This window comes from Macaca fascicularis, chromosome 1 (assembly GCF_037993035.2).
Source record: "Macaca fascicularis isolate 582-1 chromosome 1, T2T-MFA8v1.1".
Taxonomy (NCBI): domain Eukaryota; kingdom Metazoa; phylum Chordata; class Mammalia; order Primates; family Cercopithecidae; genus Macaca; species Macaca fascicularis.
This window is the reverse complement of record NC_088375.1, coordinates 230,675,610-230,688,707: the sequence shown is the minus strand read 5'-3', so window position 1 is coordinate 230,688,707 and position 13,098 is coordinate 230,675,610. Positions and strand designations below refer to the sequence as shown.

Here is a 13,098-nt window from a genome sequence, read left to right as displayed (position 1 = left end):
GCTGATCTCCAGACCTGTCTCTCCCACCAGCGTTTAGCCTGAGCCCTGATCTGTGTGGTCAGCAGCATTCCCAGTGCCCTTGCAGGGTGTCTCCTGCTCCCCAAACAGTCCACGCTGCATCCTCTCTCTTCCCCTCCTTCCCCCGCTACAAATCATCTTCGTCCCCCTCCTTTCTGATCTCAGTGAAGGGTGACCTGGACTAGTTTCCTGTGGTTGCAGAAATAAAATATCACAGACCTCATGGCTTAAACAACAGAAATGTATTCTCTGGCAGCTCTAGAGGCCAGACGTCCAAAATCCAGGTGTCACCAGGCATTGCCTCCCACTGAGGCTCTGTGGGAGGGTCCTTCCTTTTGTCTTCCAGCATCTGGGGCTTGCCAGCGTCCCTGGCACTCTTTGGCATGTAGATGCATCACTTCAAGCCTCTGCCTCTGTTGTCACTGGTGTTCTGCCCGCCTCTGTGTCTGTTTCCACTTCTTAGAAGGACGCCAGTGCTGTTGGATCAGAGCCCACGCCAATTGGGTATGAACTCATCTTAATTTAATAAATCTGCAAAGAGTCTATTTCCAATAAAGTCCCATGACCAGGTACAGGGAATTCAACATGTCTTTATGAAAGACACAAACTTCATCCAAGTCATCATCACCATCTTACACCCAAATTATCACCACTGTCCCCTGCTGGGTGCTGTTTCTCTCAGAAACCATTTGGAGGCTCTCTGTGCTCCCAGCGCTGTGGCCGCTCAAAGCTGGGGGTGGGACAGAGGACAAGACTGACAGTCTGCGCTCCTGACATCACCCACGTGGCGGGATGAACACGCTGATTAGGAAGTGATGGGAAATTCAGGACCAAGGGGTGGCAAGAGCCAGGGTGAAACACGGTGGGGACAGGGAGGGAGATCAGCAGTCGGGACAGATTTGGGTGTTAGGAAAGTTCTTCCTGGGGGTGAAGAAGAATTTCCCTGGCAGCGGAACTGCCTTGACTTGGGAATGGACTCCGTGAACTTGGGGCACAGCGTGCACCTGGGAGAGGCGGGAGGCGGACGGAGGAGGTATGTTCTGGTCCTGAGCCCAGGGGCCTGGGAAGAGTGTGGACTTTATCCCAGGCTGGTTGGGGGGTGCTGCAGCTGGGACAGGATTCTCTCGATTGCTTATTTTGAAGGAGAGCCCGAGGCTGTGGTCAGGAGAACTCGGTTGAGGGGGGCAATAGCGAGGATATGGAGGCCTGGGGGGAGGCTCTCCCCAGCATCCAGAGTGTCATGGTGGTGGCTGGCGTGCAGGTGCTGTGTGGGTGTGGGGAGAGGCTGGATTCACGGGCACCTCTGGGGTGGCGTCCACCAGACTTGTCCATACTCAGAGCTGCCCCACGGGTCTGAAGACGTTTCGGGCTCTGATCTAAGAACTGGGTACTGTTACCATCCTCATTCTACAGATGAGCAAACTCAGGCGCAGAGGCTAGGACATTTGTCTGTGCAAACCGTGAGGCCAGAATTCAGGCAGGCTGGCTCCAGAGGCCCTGCCCTTCACAGCGGCCATCGTGATGGTGAAGGGCCAGGGGAGACTTCTAGATTCTTGGCCTGCTGCTGAGTGATGGGGGGTACTATAGATGGAATGTTGTGTTCCTCCAAAATTCGTATGTGGAAATCCTTACGCCAGAGTGACGGTCATGAGGGTGGAGCCCCAACATGTGGGATGAACCTCAATGAATGAGAAGAGCACCTTATAAAAGGGGACCCCAGAGAGCTTCCTCACCCCTTCCCCCATGTGAGGACACAGTGAACTCGGAAGGCAGCCTTACCAGACACCAAAGCTGTCAATGCCTCCATCTTGGACTTCCTGGGCTCCTGAACTGTGAGAAATACAAGTTTGCTGTTGAAGCCACCCAGCCTGTGATATTTGTGTTATGGCCGCCCAAGTAAACTGAGATATGGTGCTGTCAGCAGAGCCAGGGATTTTTTTTTTTTTTTACCCGTCTCAGTTTTTAATCATGAAAGGGCCTCATGCACATGCGCGCACACACACTAAGGCTTCTGATCCTGTTGAAAGCTGTGATGTCGACATTCTGCATGTGCTCCTCAAACTTGGTGATCTCCTCTTCCAGCAAGTCTGTCCCCACCTTGTCGTGTCGTCCTCCACCACACACTGAATCTGCAGCTTCTGGATACTGTAGCCCATGGGCACCAGCTTGGAGGCCCCCCAGACCAGCCTGTCCAGCTGGATGGAGGATGCACAGGCCTCCCGCTGGGCCATGTCCGTCTCATCGTCCCAAGGCTTGATATCCAGCAGGATGGAGAACTTGGCTACCAGCGCTGCCTTCTTGCCCTCCTCACTGTCACTGCCAAACAGGTCCACGTTATCATCCTCATCATCCTCTGCTGGCGTGGCTGGCTTCTTCGCTGGGGGCTCCACATAACTCAAATCTAGTCATGCCACTCTCCCGCAAATCAGAGAACCTTCGAGCTGAGAACCTGCAGTTCTTCCAGCATGTGTTGAAACTCCCTTGACATGGTGCCCTCTGACCTCCGACCCCTCTGAACCCCGTCTACTCTCCTGTCCCCAACTCTGCCCCAGGCACCCTGACCTCTTGCCGTTCCTTAACGGCTGCCAATGCCCTCTCTCACTTCTTAGCCACTCCCCGCTCTGACCCTCTGCCAGGAATACCCCACCTTCCTCTCTCTCTGTTCTTCTCCTGACCAACTTCTAAGCCAAAAGTAAAATTTTAAGGCCCCTCAACCATCTGAATGGACTTCTTCCTTGGCAAGGGCACCCTAAAATGTAACCTGAAAGGCTGGTTCAGGCCGTGATGGGAAGTGGGGGTCGGAGAGGCCATATTCTGCCCACCTCATTAACATCAGCACAGACCTGAAGTCTGATCAGAAGCACTTACAGTCTGTTGTCCCTGAAGCCTGCTCCCTGGAGACCTCGTCTGCGTAATAAAACATTGGTCTTCACAACCCCTTATCACAACCCAGACATTCCTTTCTATCCCTAATTGACAGTTAGAACAATTTTAAATCTACCTGGAACCTGGAACCTGGAACCACCCACCCTCCCCACCTTTGAGTTGTCTCACCCTTCTGGACTGAAAAGATGTATTTCTTTTTTTCTTTTTTTTTTTTTTTTGAGACGGAGTCTGTCTCTGTCATCCAGGCTGGAGTGCAGTGGCCAGATCTCAGCTCACTGCAAGCTCTGCCTCCCGGGTTTATGCCATTCTCCTGCCTCAGCCTCCCGAGTAGCTGGGACTACAGGCGCCCGCCGCCTCGCCCGGCTAGTTTTTTGTATTTTTTAGTAGAGATGGGGTTTCACCGTGTTAGCCAGGATGGTCTCGATCTCCTGACCTTGTGATCCGCCCGTCTCGGCCTCCCAAAGTGCTGGGATTACAGGCTTGAGCCACCGCGCCCGGCCGAAAAGATGTATTTCTTAAATGTATTTGATTGAAGTCTCATGTCTCCCTAAAATGTATACAACCAAGCTGCATCCGGACCACCTTGGGCACCTGTTCTCAGGATCTCCTGAGGGCTGTGTCAGGGGCCAAGGTCACTCGTATGTGGCTCAGAACAAATCTCTTCAAATATTTTACAGACTTTGACTCTTCATCAACAAACTCCTGGACATCCTCCTATCTCAGCAGAAAGGCCACTTCCTCCAAGCAACCTTCCTTGATCCTGAGCTGGGATCAGGTGCTCGGGGTTCGTTTTTTCCTGGTTCTCATGATCCCTGATGGCATTGTCTCTTGTCTTTCCACTGTGAGGACAGGGTGGGGACTCTCTCTGTCACCCCAGAGCATCACATAACCTGGGTGGGGAGGTATTTGCCCAGCTGTGGCTCTCAGACCCCAGGGCTGTGGAGGGCAAACCTGCTGACTCTCCAGGGGTTGGCCCAGCTGCACCCACAGGAAGCACTCGAGGGAAGGTTGGGCTAGAATCCCACCAGGGTTGTTTCCATGGTGTCACCTCTCTGCTGTGTGAGCCTGTGGCTGTGACTCTGCCTTCCTGAATTTCAGCTGTCTCACTTCCAAACTAGGGTTGTGATAACGGGTACCCCAATCACCTTGATTTGATTACTGTGCATGGTACACACGCACCCAAAAACTACCCACAATAATTTTATATCAATTAAAACAAAAATAGAATAGTTCATGCTACCCCTTTCTCAGGGCTGCTGGGAAAATGAAATCAGTTATGTAGATGATTGAACCTGCAGCTCCACCCAGCCGCTTCCTCTTTTCCTAAAGCTTGAAACTGGAGCCACCAGGATGGACCTGAACATCCTGCATCCACCTCTGTAAGATCCTCCCCGGGGCCTGAAAGCTTAAGGGGATGAGTAACCCCTCCCTTCTCAGGCCCAGCTCCAAGGCCACTTGCCTCAGCAGCTGTGTGTCAGCAAGATGGCAGAAGCAGGAAGAGAGTTGGCTGGAAGACACGTACCCTTGAAGATCTAGAAAGAGGCCATCTGGGTACAATGCAGCAGTTACATCAGACTAGGACACTTCCCGTTTACAGGAGGCTATAAAACCTTTGTCCTGTCCTCACTAGGTGCTGATGCCATGTTAGGCCTCAGCCCGCCTGCACGCAGGTGCTCATTAAAACAGCATGTTGCTCCACACTACCTCGTGTTGTCTGTTGGCGTACTCTTGGGGTTCGAACTGATAAAAGAACCTTAGAATCTCCTCCTCTGCTGAGCCTTCTCTGCTGAGCCAGGTGGCTCTGCTCTCTGCAGGTTCCGGATTTGAGGGGGCGGTTTCTCCTCCTTTGCCTGGGATGAGGTGGTGCTCCTCCCATGTAGACGGTTAACACCAGACTTTTGTCAAGCCGAGACCCTCACCCTGGGGTGTGATGAGCAAAACTCTTCACAACCAACGCTTTCCTGTGTCCATTCCCAGAAAAACAATTTCCATGACTCTGGGTCCTTTTTCAGAGCTGAGCAGGTGTGGTACATCTCTCTGCACGTAGCAGGGCCTGCACACTCGTGGCTGTGGAGGAGGACAGCGGCAAGCAGTCCTCTTAAAGGGTCATCTACTGGCAGATTCAGGAATCACTGATGTCCATAAGAAACTGGTTTTCCTTTCCAGTTGGCCATGGTCCTCACCTCCTGGAGAGCCTAGGGCCCTTCTGGAGTTTGTGGACCCTTGTAGGAAGAGCTGTGAGCTGACGGTACCCTCTGTTGGAAGAGTAGAGCGGAAGAAGGCGTGAGATGGATAGAAGGTGCTGCTGTGACACAGAGCGTGGTCTCGCTGGAGGCAGCAAGCAATCCCAACGGCAGAATCCATCTCGCTGACAGGCTGAAAGCAAGGTCAACCCTGCACTGCTCCGAAGTGACTCGCCTGACTCGCGTAACTCTTGCACTGGTGACACCCGCAGAATATAAATTCACTCAAACAGGCAGATGTGGCTGAGGGAGTCCCTTTTCCAAGGATGGGGATGACATGAAAATGGTTGTGATTTTCTCATTCTTGATGATCAAAACCTTGGTAGGAAGCATCCGTCAGGCAGGTGGGCAGTTGGGCGTGCCCTGCCTCAGTCTCCCTGCCCCTTCTCCACAGTGCTCTTATGTCTCACGGCTCTCGTCAATAGCAAGTGTGGCTGTGCTGGGAACGGTTCTTGACTTGCAGTGTGGTGGATGTGCAGGTGAGTCTCCGCCTGTGAGATGTCTGATGACGATTGTATTAGTCAGGGTTCTCTAGAAAGACAGAACTCATAGGACGGATGTATATATAAAGTGGAGTTTATTAAGGAGTATTGACTCACACGAACACAAGCTGAGGTCCCACAATAGGCTGTCTGCAGGCTGAGCAGCAAGGAAGCCAGTCCGAGTCCCAAAGCTGAAGAACTTGGAGTCTGATGTTTGAGGGCAGGAAGCATCCAGCACGGGAGAAAGATGGAGGCCAGAAGAATCAGCCAGTCTAGTCTTTCCACGTTCTTCTGCCTGTTGTTATTCTGGCTGTGCTAGCAGCTGATTCGATGGTGCCCACCCAGACTGAGGGTGGGTCTGCCTCTCCCAGTCCTCTGACTCAAATGTTAATCTCCTTTGGCACCACCCTCACAGACACGCCCAAGATCATTACTGTGCATCCTTCAATCCAATCAAGTTGACACTCAATATTAACTATCACAGTGATGATGGCTTGATTCCCTGGGCTGGGCTGCTGCCTCTGTCTCTGCCTTGTCTGAAAGCTTGCTGGCTCCAGACAAAGCATGGTCCTGGAATGTGGCTGGGAGGGTGGCTTGGGCCAAGCAGGGAGACTTGTTTGGGGTGTGTGGTTGTGACATCCTTGCAGGGAGCTTTCTTGAGTCATGGATGGAGTCTTTTAGAAATAATCCATGCATATGTGTGTGTGGCTCTGGTTTGCAAAATGTGACATCGCCAGGCTCTAATTAGCTCTTCTTTGCCATTGGGGACCTTGTCACTCACTGCCACTTTGCAGGCTGCAAATGACAACTTTGAGTCACTAAAAGCAGGAGCAAAAAGTAGTTACTGGCGTTAGAGCCGGAAGGGGCCCTGGGTCACCTCATCCAGTGATCATCAGCCCCAGCCCAGGGAGGAGCAGGACTGGCCAAGTCACAAATAGCTAACAGCAGAAACAAAACAGGCTCCTGAAGCTGTCTCGAGCTGCATCCACCGTGTTGGGCCCTGTGTCCTGGAACATCAGCTTCCCGACCTCAGGAACACAGGGGCCCGTGCACGGGTCCTTCCACACATTCTCTAGGACCCACATTCTCTAGGACAGGCACCAGTAGCACTGACCGCAGAGGCCAACATTGCCTTCATCCCCGCTGCCAGCACCCCACTGTGTCTCCCTGGACCAGCCAAGGAACTGGAATTTGGAGATTGTGTCACCTGAGCCCACAAACCTTTGTGAGGCTCCTGAGTGTAGGCGTGAAGTGTGGTTTTGATTTGCATTTCCCGGATGACTAATGGTGTGGAGCTTCTTGTCATGAGCTTATTGGCCATCTGTGTATCTTTGGAGAAATGCCTGTTCAATCATTTGCCCATTACAAAAAATAGGCTTTATTTTTTAGAGCAGTTTGTGTTTCATAGCAAAATTAACTGGAAGGGACAGAGGGTTCCCATCCAACCCCTGCCCCCACATGGCACAGCCTCCTCCACTGTGAACATCCCCCACCAGGGATGTACCTGTTACAATCAGTCAACCCGCATTGACGTACCATTTCTCCTAAAGTCCACAGTTTACATTAGAGTTCATTCTTCTTTTTCGAACATTTATCTTTTTAAAAATTTATTCTCATTGTATGTATTTAAGGTATAAAACACACTATTTTGCTAGGCATAGTGAAATGATTACTACAAACAAGTGAACTTACCCATCACCTTCCACAGTTACTTCTTTTTTGGTGTGGTGAGGGCACCTAAAATCTCCTCTCTTAGCAACTTTTCAGTATATTATTACTAACTGTGTATATTAGTCATTCTCACACTGCTAATAAAGACAGGCCTGAGACTGGGTAATTTATTAAAAAAAAAAAAGAGGTTTAATGGACTCCCAGTTCCACATGGCTGGGGAGGCCTCCCAATCATGGCAGAAGACAAAGGAAGAGCAAAGAGACTTCTAACGCGGCGGCAGGCAAGAGAGGAGTTGTGCAGGGGAACTCCTCTTTAGAAAACCATCAGATCTCATGAGACTTATTCACTACCATGAGAACAGGGTGGAGAAACCACTCCCGTGATTCAGTTATCTCCCACTGAGCCCCTCCCTCAACACATGGGAATTATGGGAGCTACAATTCTAGATGAGATTTGGTGGGGACACAGCCAAACCACATCACTATAGCCCTCCCACTGTACATCTCTACACTTATTCATTCTTCCTGCAAATTTGTACCCTTGGATCTCCTTCTTCCTTTCCCTGTCCCCTATACCCACCATTCTACCTGGTTTCTATTTTCTGATGTTCGTAAAGACTCTCTATATAAGTGAGATGAAAGAGTGTTTTTCTTTCTGTGTCTGGCTTATTTCACTCAACACAATGTCTTCCATGTTGCTGCAAATGGTAGTATCTTCTGTTTAAAATAATATTTCCTTGTATACATACACCACCATTTCTTTTTTATAATTAAAATTTATTTTAGATTCAGGAGGTACATGTGCATGTTTGTTTCATGAATATATTTCATGCTGGGGGTTGGGGGGGGCTTGGGTTTCTATTGTACCCATTACCCAAATCGTGAACATTGTATCTAATAGGTAATATTTCAACCCTCATGTACCCACCCCCACCCTTGGAGTTCCCAGTTTCAATTATTTCCATCTTTATGTCCATGTTACCCATTGTTTAGCTCCCACTTACTGGTGAGAATCTGCTATATCACAATTCTTTTTATTTTTTTGAGACGGAGTTTCACTCTTGTTACCCAGCTGGAGTGCAATGGCTCGATCTTGGCTCACTGCAACCTGTGCTTCCTGGGTTCAAGTGATTCTCCTGCCTCAGCCTCCCGAGTAGCTGGGATTACAGGCACCCGCCACCATGCCTGGCTAGTTTTTGTATTTTTAGTAGAGACAGGATTTCGCCACATTAGCCGGGCTGGTCTTGAAGTGCTGACCTCCAGGAGATCCACCTGCCTTGGCCTCCCAAAGTGCTGTGATTACAGGCATGAGCCACTGCACTTAGCTACTACAATTTCTTTATCAATTCCTGAATAGACATTTCTCCAAAGAAAACATAGGGTTCACTCTTGATATTATACATTCTATGGGTTTGAACAAATATACAATGATGTGTGCCACGATTATAGTATCGCACAGAAAAGATTCACTGCCCTGAAAATCCTTTGCGTTCTGCCTATTTATCTCTTCCTTTCCCCTAACCCAGCGATCCCCAACTTTTTGGCACCAGGGACCAGTTTCGTGGAAGATAAATTTTTCTAAGGACTGGGGTGGGTGGGGGTGGGGGATGGTTTTGGTATAATTCCAGTGCATTACATTTATTGTGCACTTTATTTCTATTATTTTTAGATTGTAATATATAACGAAATCATGATACAACTCACCATAATGTAGAATCAGTGAGATCCCTGAGCTTGTTTTCCTGCAACCAGGTGGCCCCATCTGGGGCTGACGGGAGACAGTGATAGATCATCAGGCATTAGATTCTCATAAGGAGTGCAAAACCTAGATCCCTTGCGTGTGCAGTTCACAATAGGGTTCGCGCTCTTGTGAGAATCTAGTGTGCTGCTGATGTGACAGGTGTAGGAGCTCAGGAGGTGATGCGAGCGATGGGGAGCATCTGTAAATGTAGCAGAAGCATCGCTCACTTGCCCGCAGCTCACCTCCTGCTGTGTGGCCTGGTTCCTAACAGGCCACGGACTGGTACTGGTCCGTGGCCCCGGGGGTGGGAGACCCCTTCCCTAAACTCTTGTAAGCACCAATCTTTTTGCTGTCTCCATAGCTTTGCCTTTTCCATGTCATATCGTTGGAATCATACGACATGCAGCCTTTTCAGATTGACCACTTTCACTTAATAGTATGCATTTCAAGTTCCTTGACATCTTTTTCAAGAATTGACAACTCGTTTCTTTTTAGTGTAGAATCATATTCGGTCATTTGCAGGGACTACAGATCATTAATCCATTTACCTGCTGAAGGACATTTTGGTTGCTTCCACGTTCTGGCAATCATGAATAAAACCGCTATAAGCATATGTGTGTAGGTTTTTGTGTGGCCTATAGGTATTCAATGCCTTTGGATAAATATCAAAAAGCACAATTGCTGAATCATATGGTGGGAATATGTTTCATTTTGAAAGAAAGTATCAAACTGTCTTCCAAAGAAGCTGTACCATTTTGCAATGCCACCAGCAGCAAACAAAAGTTCCTGTGGCCGCACATCTTTGCCAGCATTTTGTATTGTCCGTCTTCCGGATTTTGGTCATTCTAGCAGGCGTGTGGTGGTATCTTATTGTTTTAATTTGCAATTCCCAAATGACATATGATGCTGAACATCTCTTCATATACTTATTTGTTATCTACATATCTTCTTTGATGAGGTGTCCATTCAGATATTTTGTTCATTTTTAAAATCAGGTTGGGTTTTTTTAAATTATTGTTGAGTTTTAAGAGCTCTTTGTATATTTTGAATAATATTCCTTTATCAGACACATCTTCTGCAAATATTTTCTCCCAGTCTATGGCTTGTCTTCTCATTGACTTGGCAGTCTCTTTTGCAGAGAAGGTTTAAATTTTAATCAAGTCCAGCTTATCAATTATTTCTTTCATGAATCTTGCTTTTAATGTTTTGTCAAAATAGTGACCATCGTAGGCAAAGTCATCTAGAGTCTTTCCTATGTTACCTTCTAGAAGTTTAGTAGTTTTGAATTTCATATTTACATCTATGATCCATTTTGAGTTAATTTTTTGTGAAGGGTGTAAGTCTAGTATCTAGATTCTTTTTTTTCTTTGCATGTGGATGTCCATTTGCAACGTTTGATGAAAAGACTATTTTTGCTCTGGTTTATTGCCTTTGCTCATTTGTCAAAGATCAATTGACTATATTTATATGGATTCATTTCTGGGCTTTCCACTCTGTTCCATTGACCTGTTTGCTTGTTCTTTCAGTACCATAGTGTCCTAATGACTGTAGCTTTACATTAATAGTGTGTCTTGAAGTTGGATACTGTCAGTCCTCTGGCTTTGTTCTTTTCCTTCAATATTGTGTTGGCTAGTCTGGATCTCTTGCCTCTATGTATAAACTTTAGAATTAATTTTTTGATAACCACAAAATAACTTGCTGGGATTTTGATTGGGATTGCACTTAAAGTTGGGATCTATAGATAAAGTTTTTTATCTATAGGGTATTGGGTATTTCCTTTCCCCCAGGTTGATTAGGTTCTGATAGAACCTGCATAGGTTAGGTTATGATAGAACATAGTCATTGGTATTGACATCTTGGCAATAAAAAGTCTTCCTGTTCATGAAAATGGAATAACTTTCCATTTATTTAGTTCTTTGATTTCTTTCATCAGAGTTTTGTAGTTTTCCCCATGTAGACATGACACATATTTCGTTAGATTTATATTTCAGTATTTTATTTGTGTGTGTGTGTGTGTGTTGCTAATGTAAATGGTATTATGTTTTTAATTTCAAATTCTACTTGTTTATTGCTGGTATATAGGAAAGTGATTGACTCTTGTGTACTAACCTTGTGTCCTACAACCTTGTTATAATTGCTTATTAGTTGATTTTTGAAAAGATTTTCTAGGTAGAGAATCATTCTGCCTGCAAACAATGACAGTTTTATTTCTTCCTTCCCAATCAGTATACGTTTTATTTCCTTTTCTTGTCTTATTGCATTAGGTAGAAATTGCAGTATAATGTTGAAAAGGAGTGGTGAGTGGGCACATCTTACCTTCTTGATCTTAGCAGGAAGGCTTCTATTTTCTCACCATTAAGTACCATGTTAGTTTCAGGTTTTTGCAGATGTTCTTTATCAAGTTGAGTAATTTCCCCTCTATTCCTAGTTTGCTGAGAGTTTATCATATAAAGGGGTTGGAGTTTGACAAATGCTTTTTCTGCATCTATTGATATGATTATGTGATCTTTCTTTAGCCTGCTTATTTGATGGATTGCATTAATCAATTTTCAAACGTTAAACCAGCTTTGCATACATGAGATAAGTCCTACTGGGTCATGTGTATAACTATTTTTATACCTTGTTGGATTTGATTTGTTAATATTTTGTTAAGGATTTTTGCATATATGTTCATGAGAGATATTGGTCTGTAGTTTTCTTTTCCTGCAATGGCTTTGTCTGGTTTGGGACTAGGGTAATGCTGATAATGACTTAGGAAGCTTTCCATGTGAGCTTGGAAGAAAGTGCATTCTGTTGCTGTTGAAAGAAGTAGTCTATAGATGTCAGTTACATCAATTGATTGATGGTGCTGTTGAGATCAGATGTGTCCTTACTGATTTTCTGCCTGCTAGATTTGTACTCCTCTGATGGCAGAGTGTTGAAGTCTCCAACTCTAACAATAGATTAATCTATTTCTTGTACTTCTGTCAGTTTCTTGCTTGTGTATTTTAACTTTCCGTTTTTAGGCACGTATCTGTTAAAGACTGTTATATCTTCTTGGATAACTGACTCTTTTATCATCATGCAATGCCCCTCTTTATTTTTGATAATTTTCCTTACTCTGAAGTCTACACTGTCTGAAATTAATATAGCTCCTCCAGTTTTCTTTTGATTATTGTTTGCATGGTATATTTTTCTGTCCCTTTACTTTTAATATGTATGTGTCTTCATATTTAAAGTGGGTTTCTTGTAGACAATATACAGTTGTTTTTTAAAAATCTACTCTGACAATCTCTCTTTTAATTGCTCTATTTAGATCATTGATGTTTAAAGTGATTATTGATACAACTGGATTAATATCTACCATATTTGTTACCATTTTCTATTTATCACTCTTGTTCTTTGTTTTATTATTTTCTTTCTCTTTTTTCCTGCCTTTCATGATTTTAATTGAGCATTTTACATAATATCATTTTAATCTCCTTTCTTAGCACATTAATTATACTTCTTAAAACTTTTTTAAAATAGTTGCTCTAGAGTTTGCAATTTATATTTAAAAGCAACCCAAGTCCACTTTCAAGTAACACTATACCACTTCATGGGTAGTGCAACTACAAAATATTTCTAATTCCTTTCCCTCATTCCTTATATTATTACTGTTGTTTATTTTACTTATACATAAGCTATAATCATTGAATACATTGTTGCTATTACTATTTTGAACAAACTGCTAACTGTGAGATCAATTAAGAATAAGAAAAATAAAAGTTTTTATTTTGCTTTCACTTACTTCCTCTATAATACTCTTCCTTTCTTTAAGTAGACCTGAGTTTTTGATCTATATTATTTTCTTTCTCTCTAAAAAATTTATTTTTGCCCTGTCTTACAAGGCAGGTCTAGCAGCAACAAACTCCCTCAATTTTTGTTTGTCTGAGAATGTCTTTATTTATCTTTCATTTTTGAAGGATAATTTTGCAGGATACAGAATTCTAGCCTGGTCATTTTTTCTTCTCAATACTTTAAAATATTTCAGCCTAGTCTTTTTCAGCTTGCATGATTTCTGAGAAGTCAGATGTAA

The 13,098-nt window shown here is 45.2% G+C and overlaps 1 pseudogene; it reads right to left on the bottom strand.

The window, feature by feature from the left end:
- Window positions 1–1,534: 1,534 nt before the first annotated feature.
- On the bottom strand, window positions 1,535–9,443 carry LOC135965143 (elongation factor 1-delta pseudogene; annotated as a pseudogene).
- Between the last annotated feature and the right edge of the window lie 3,655 nt (window positions 9,444–13,098).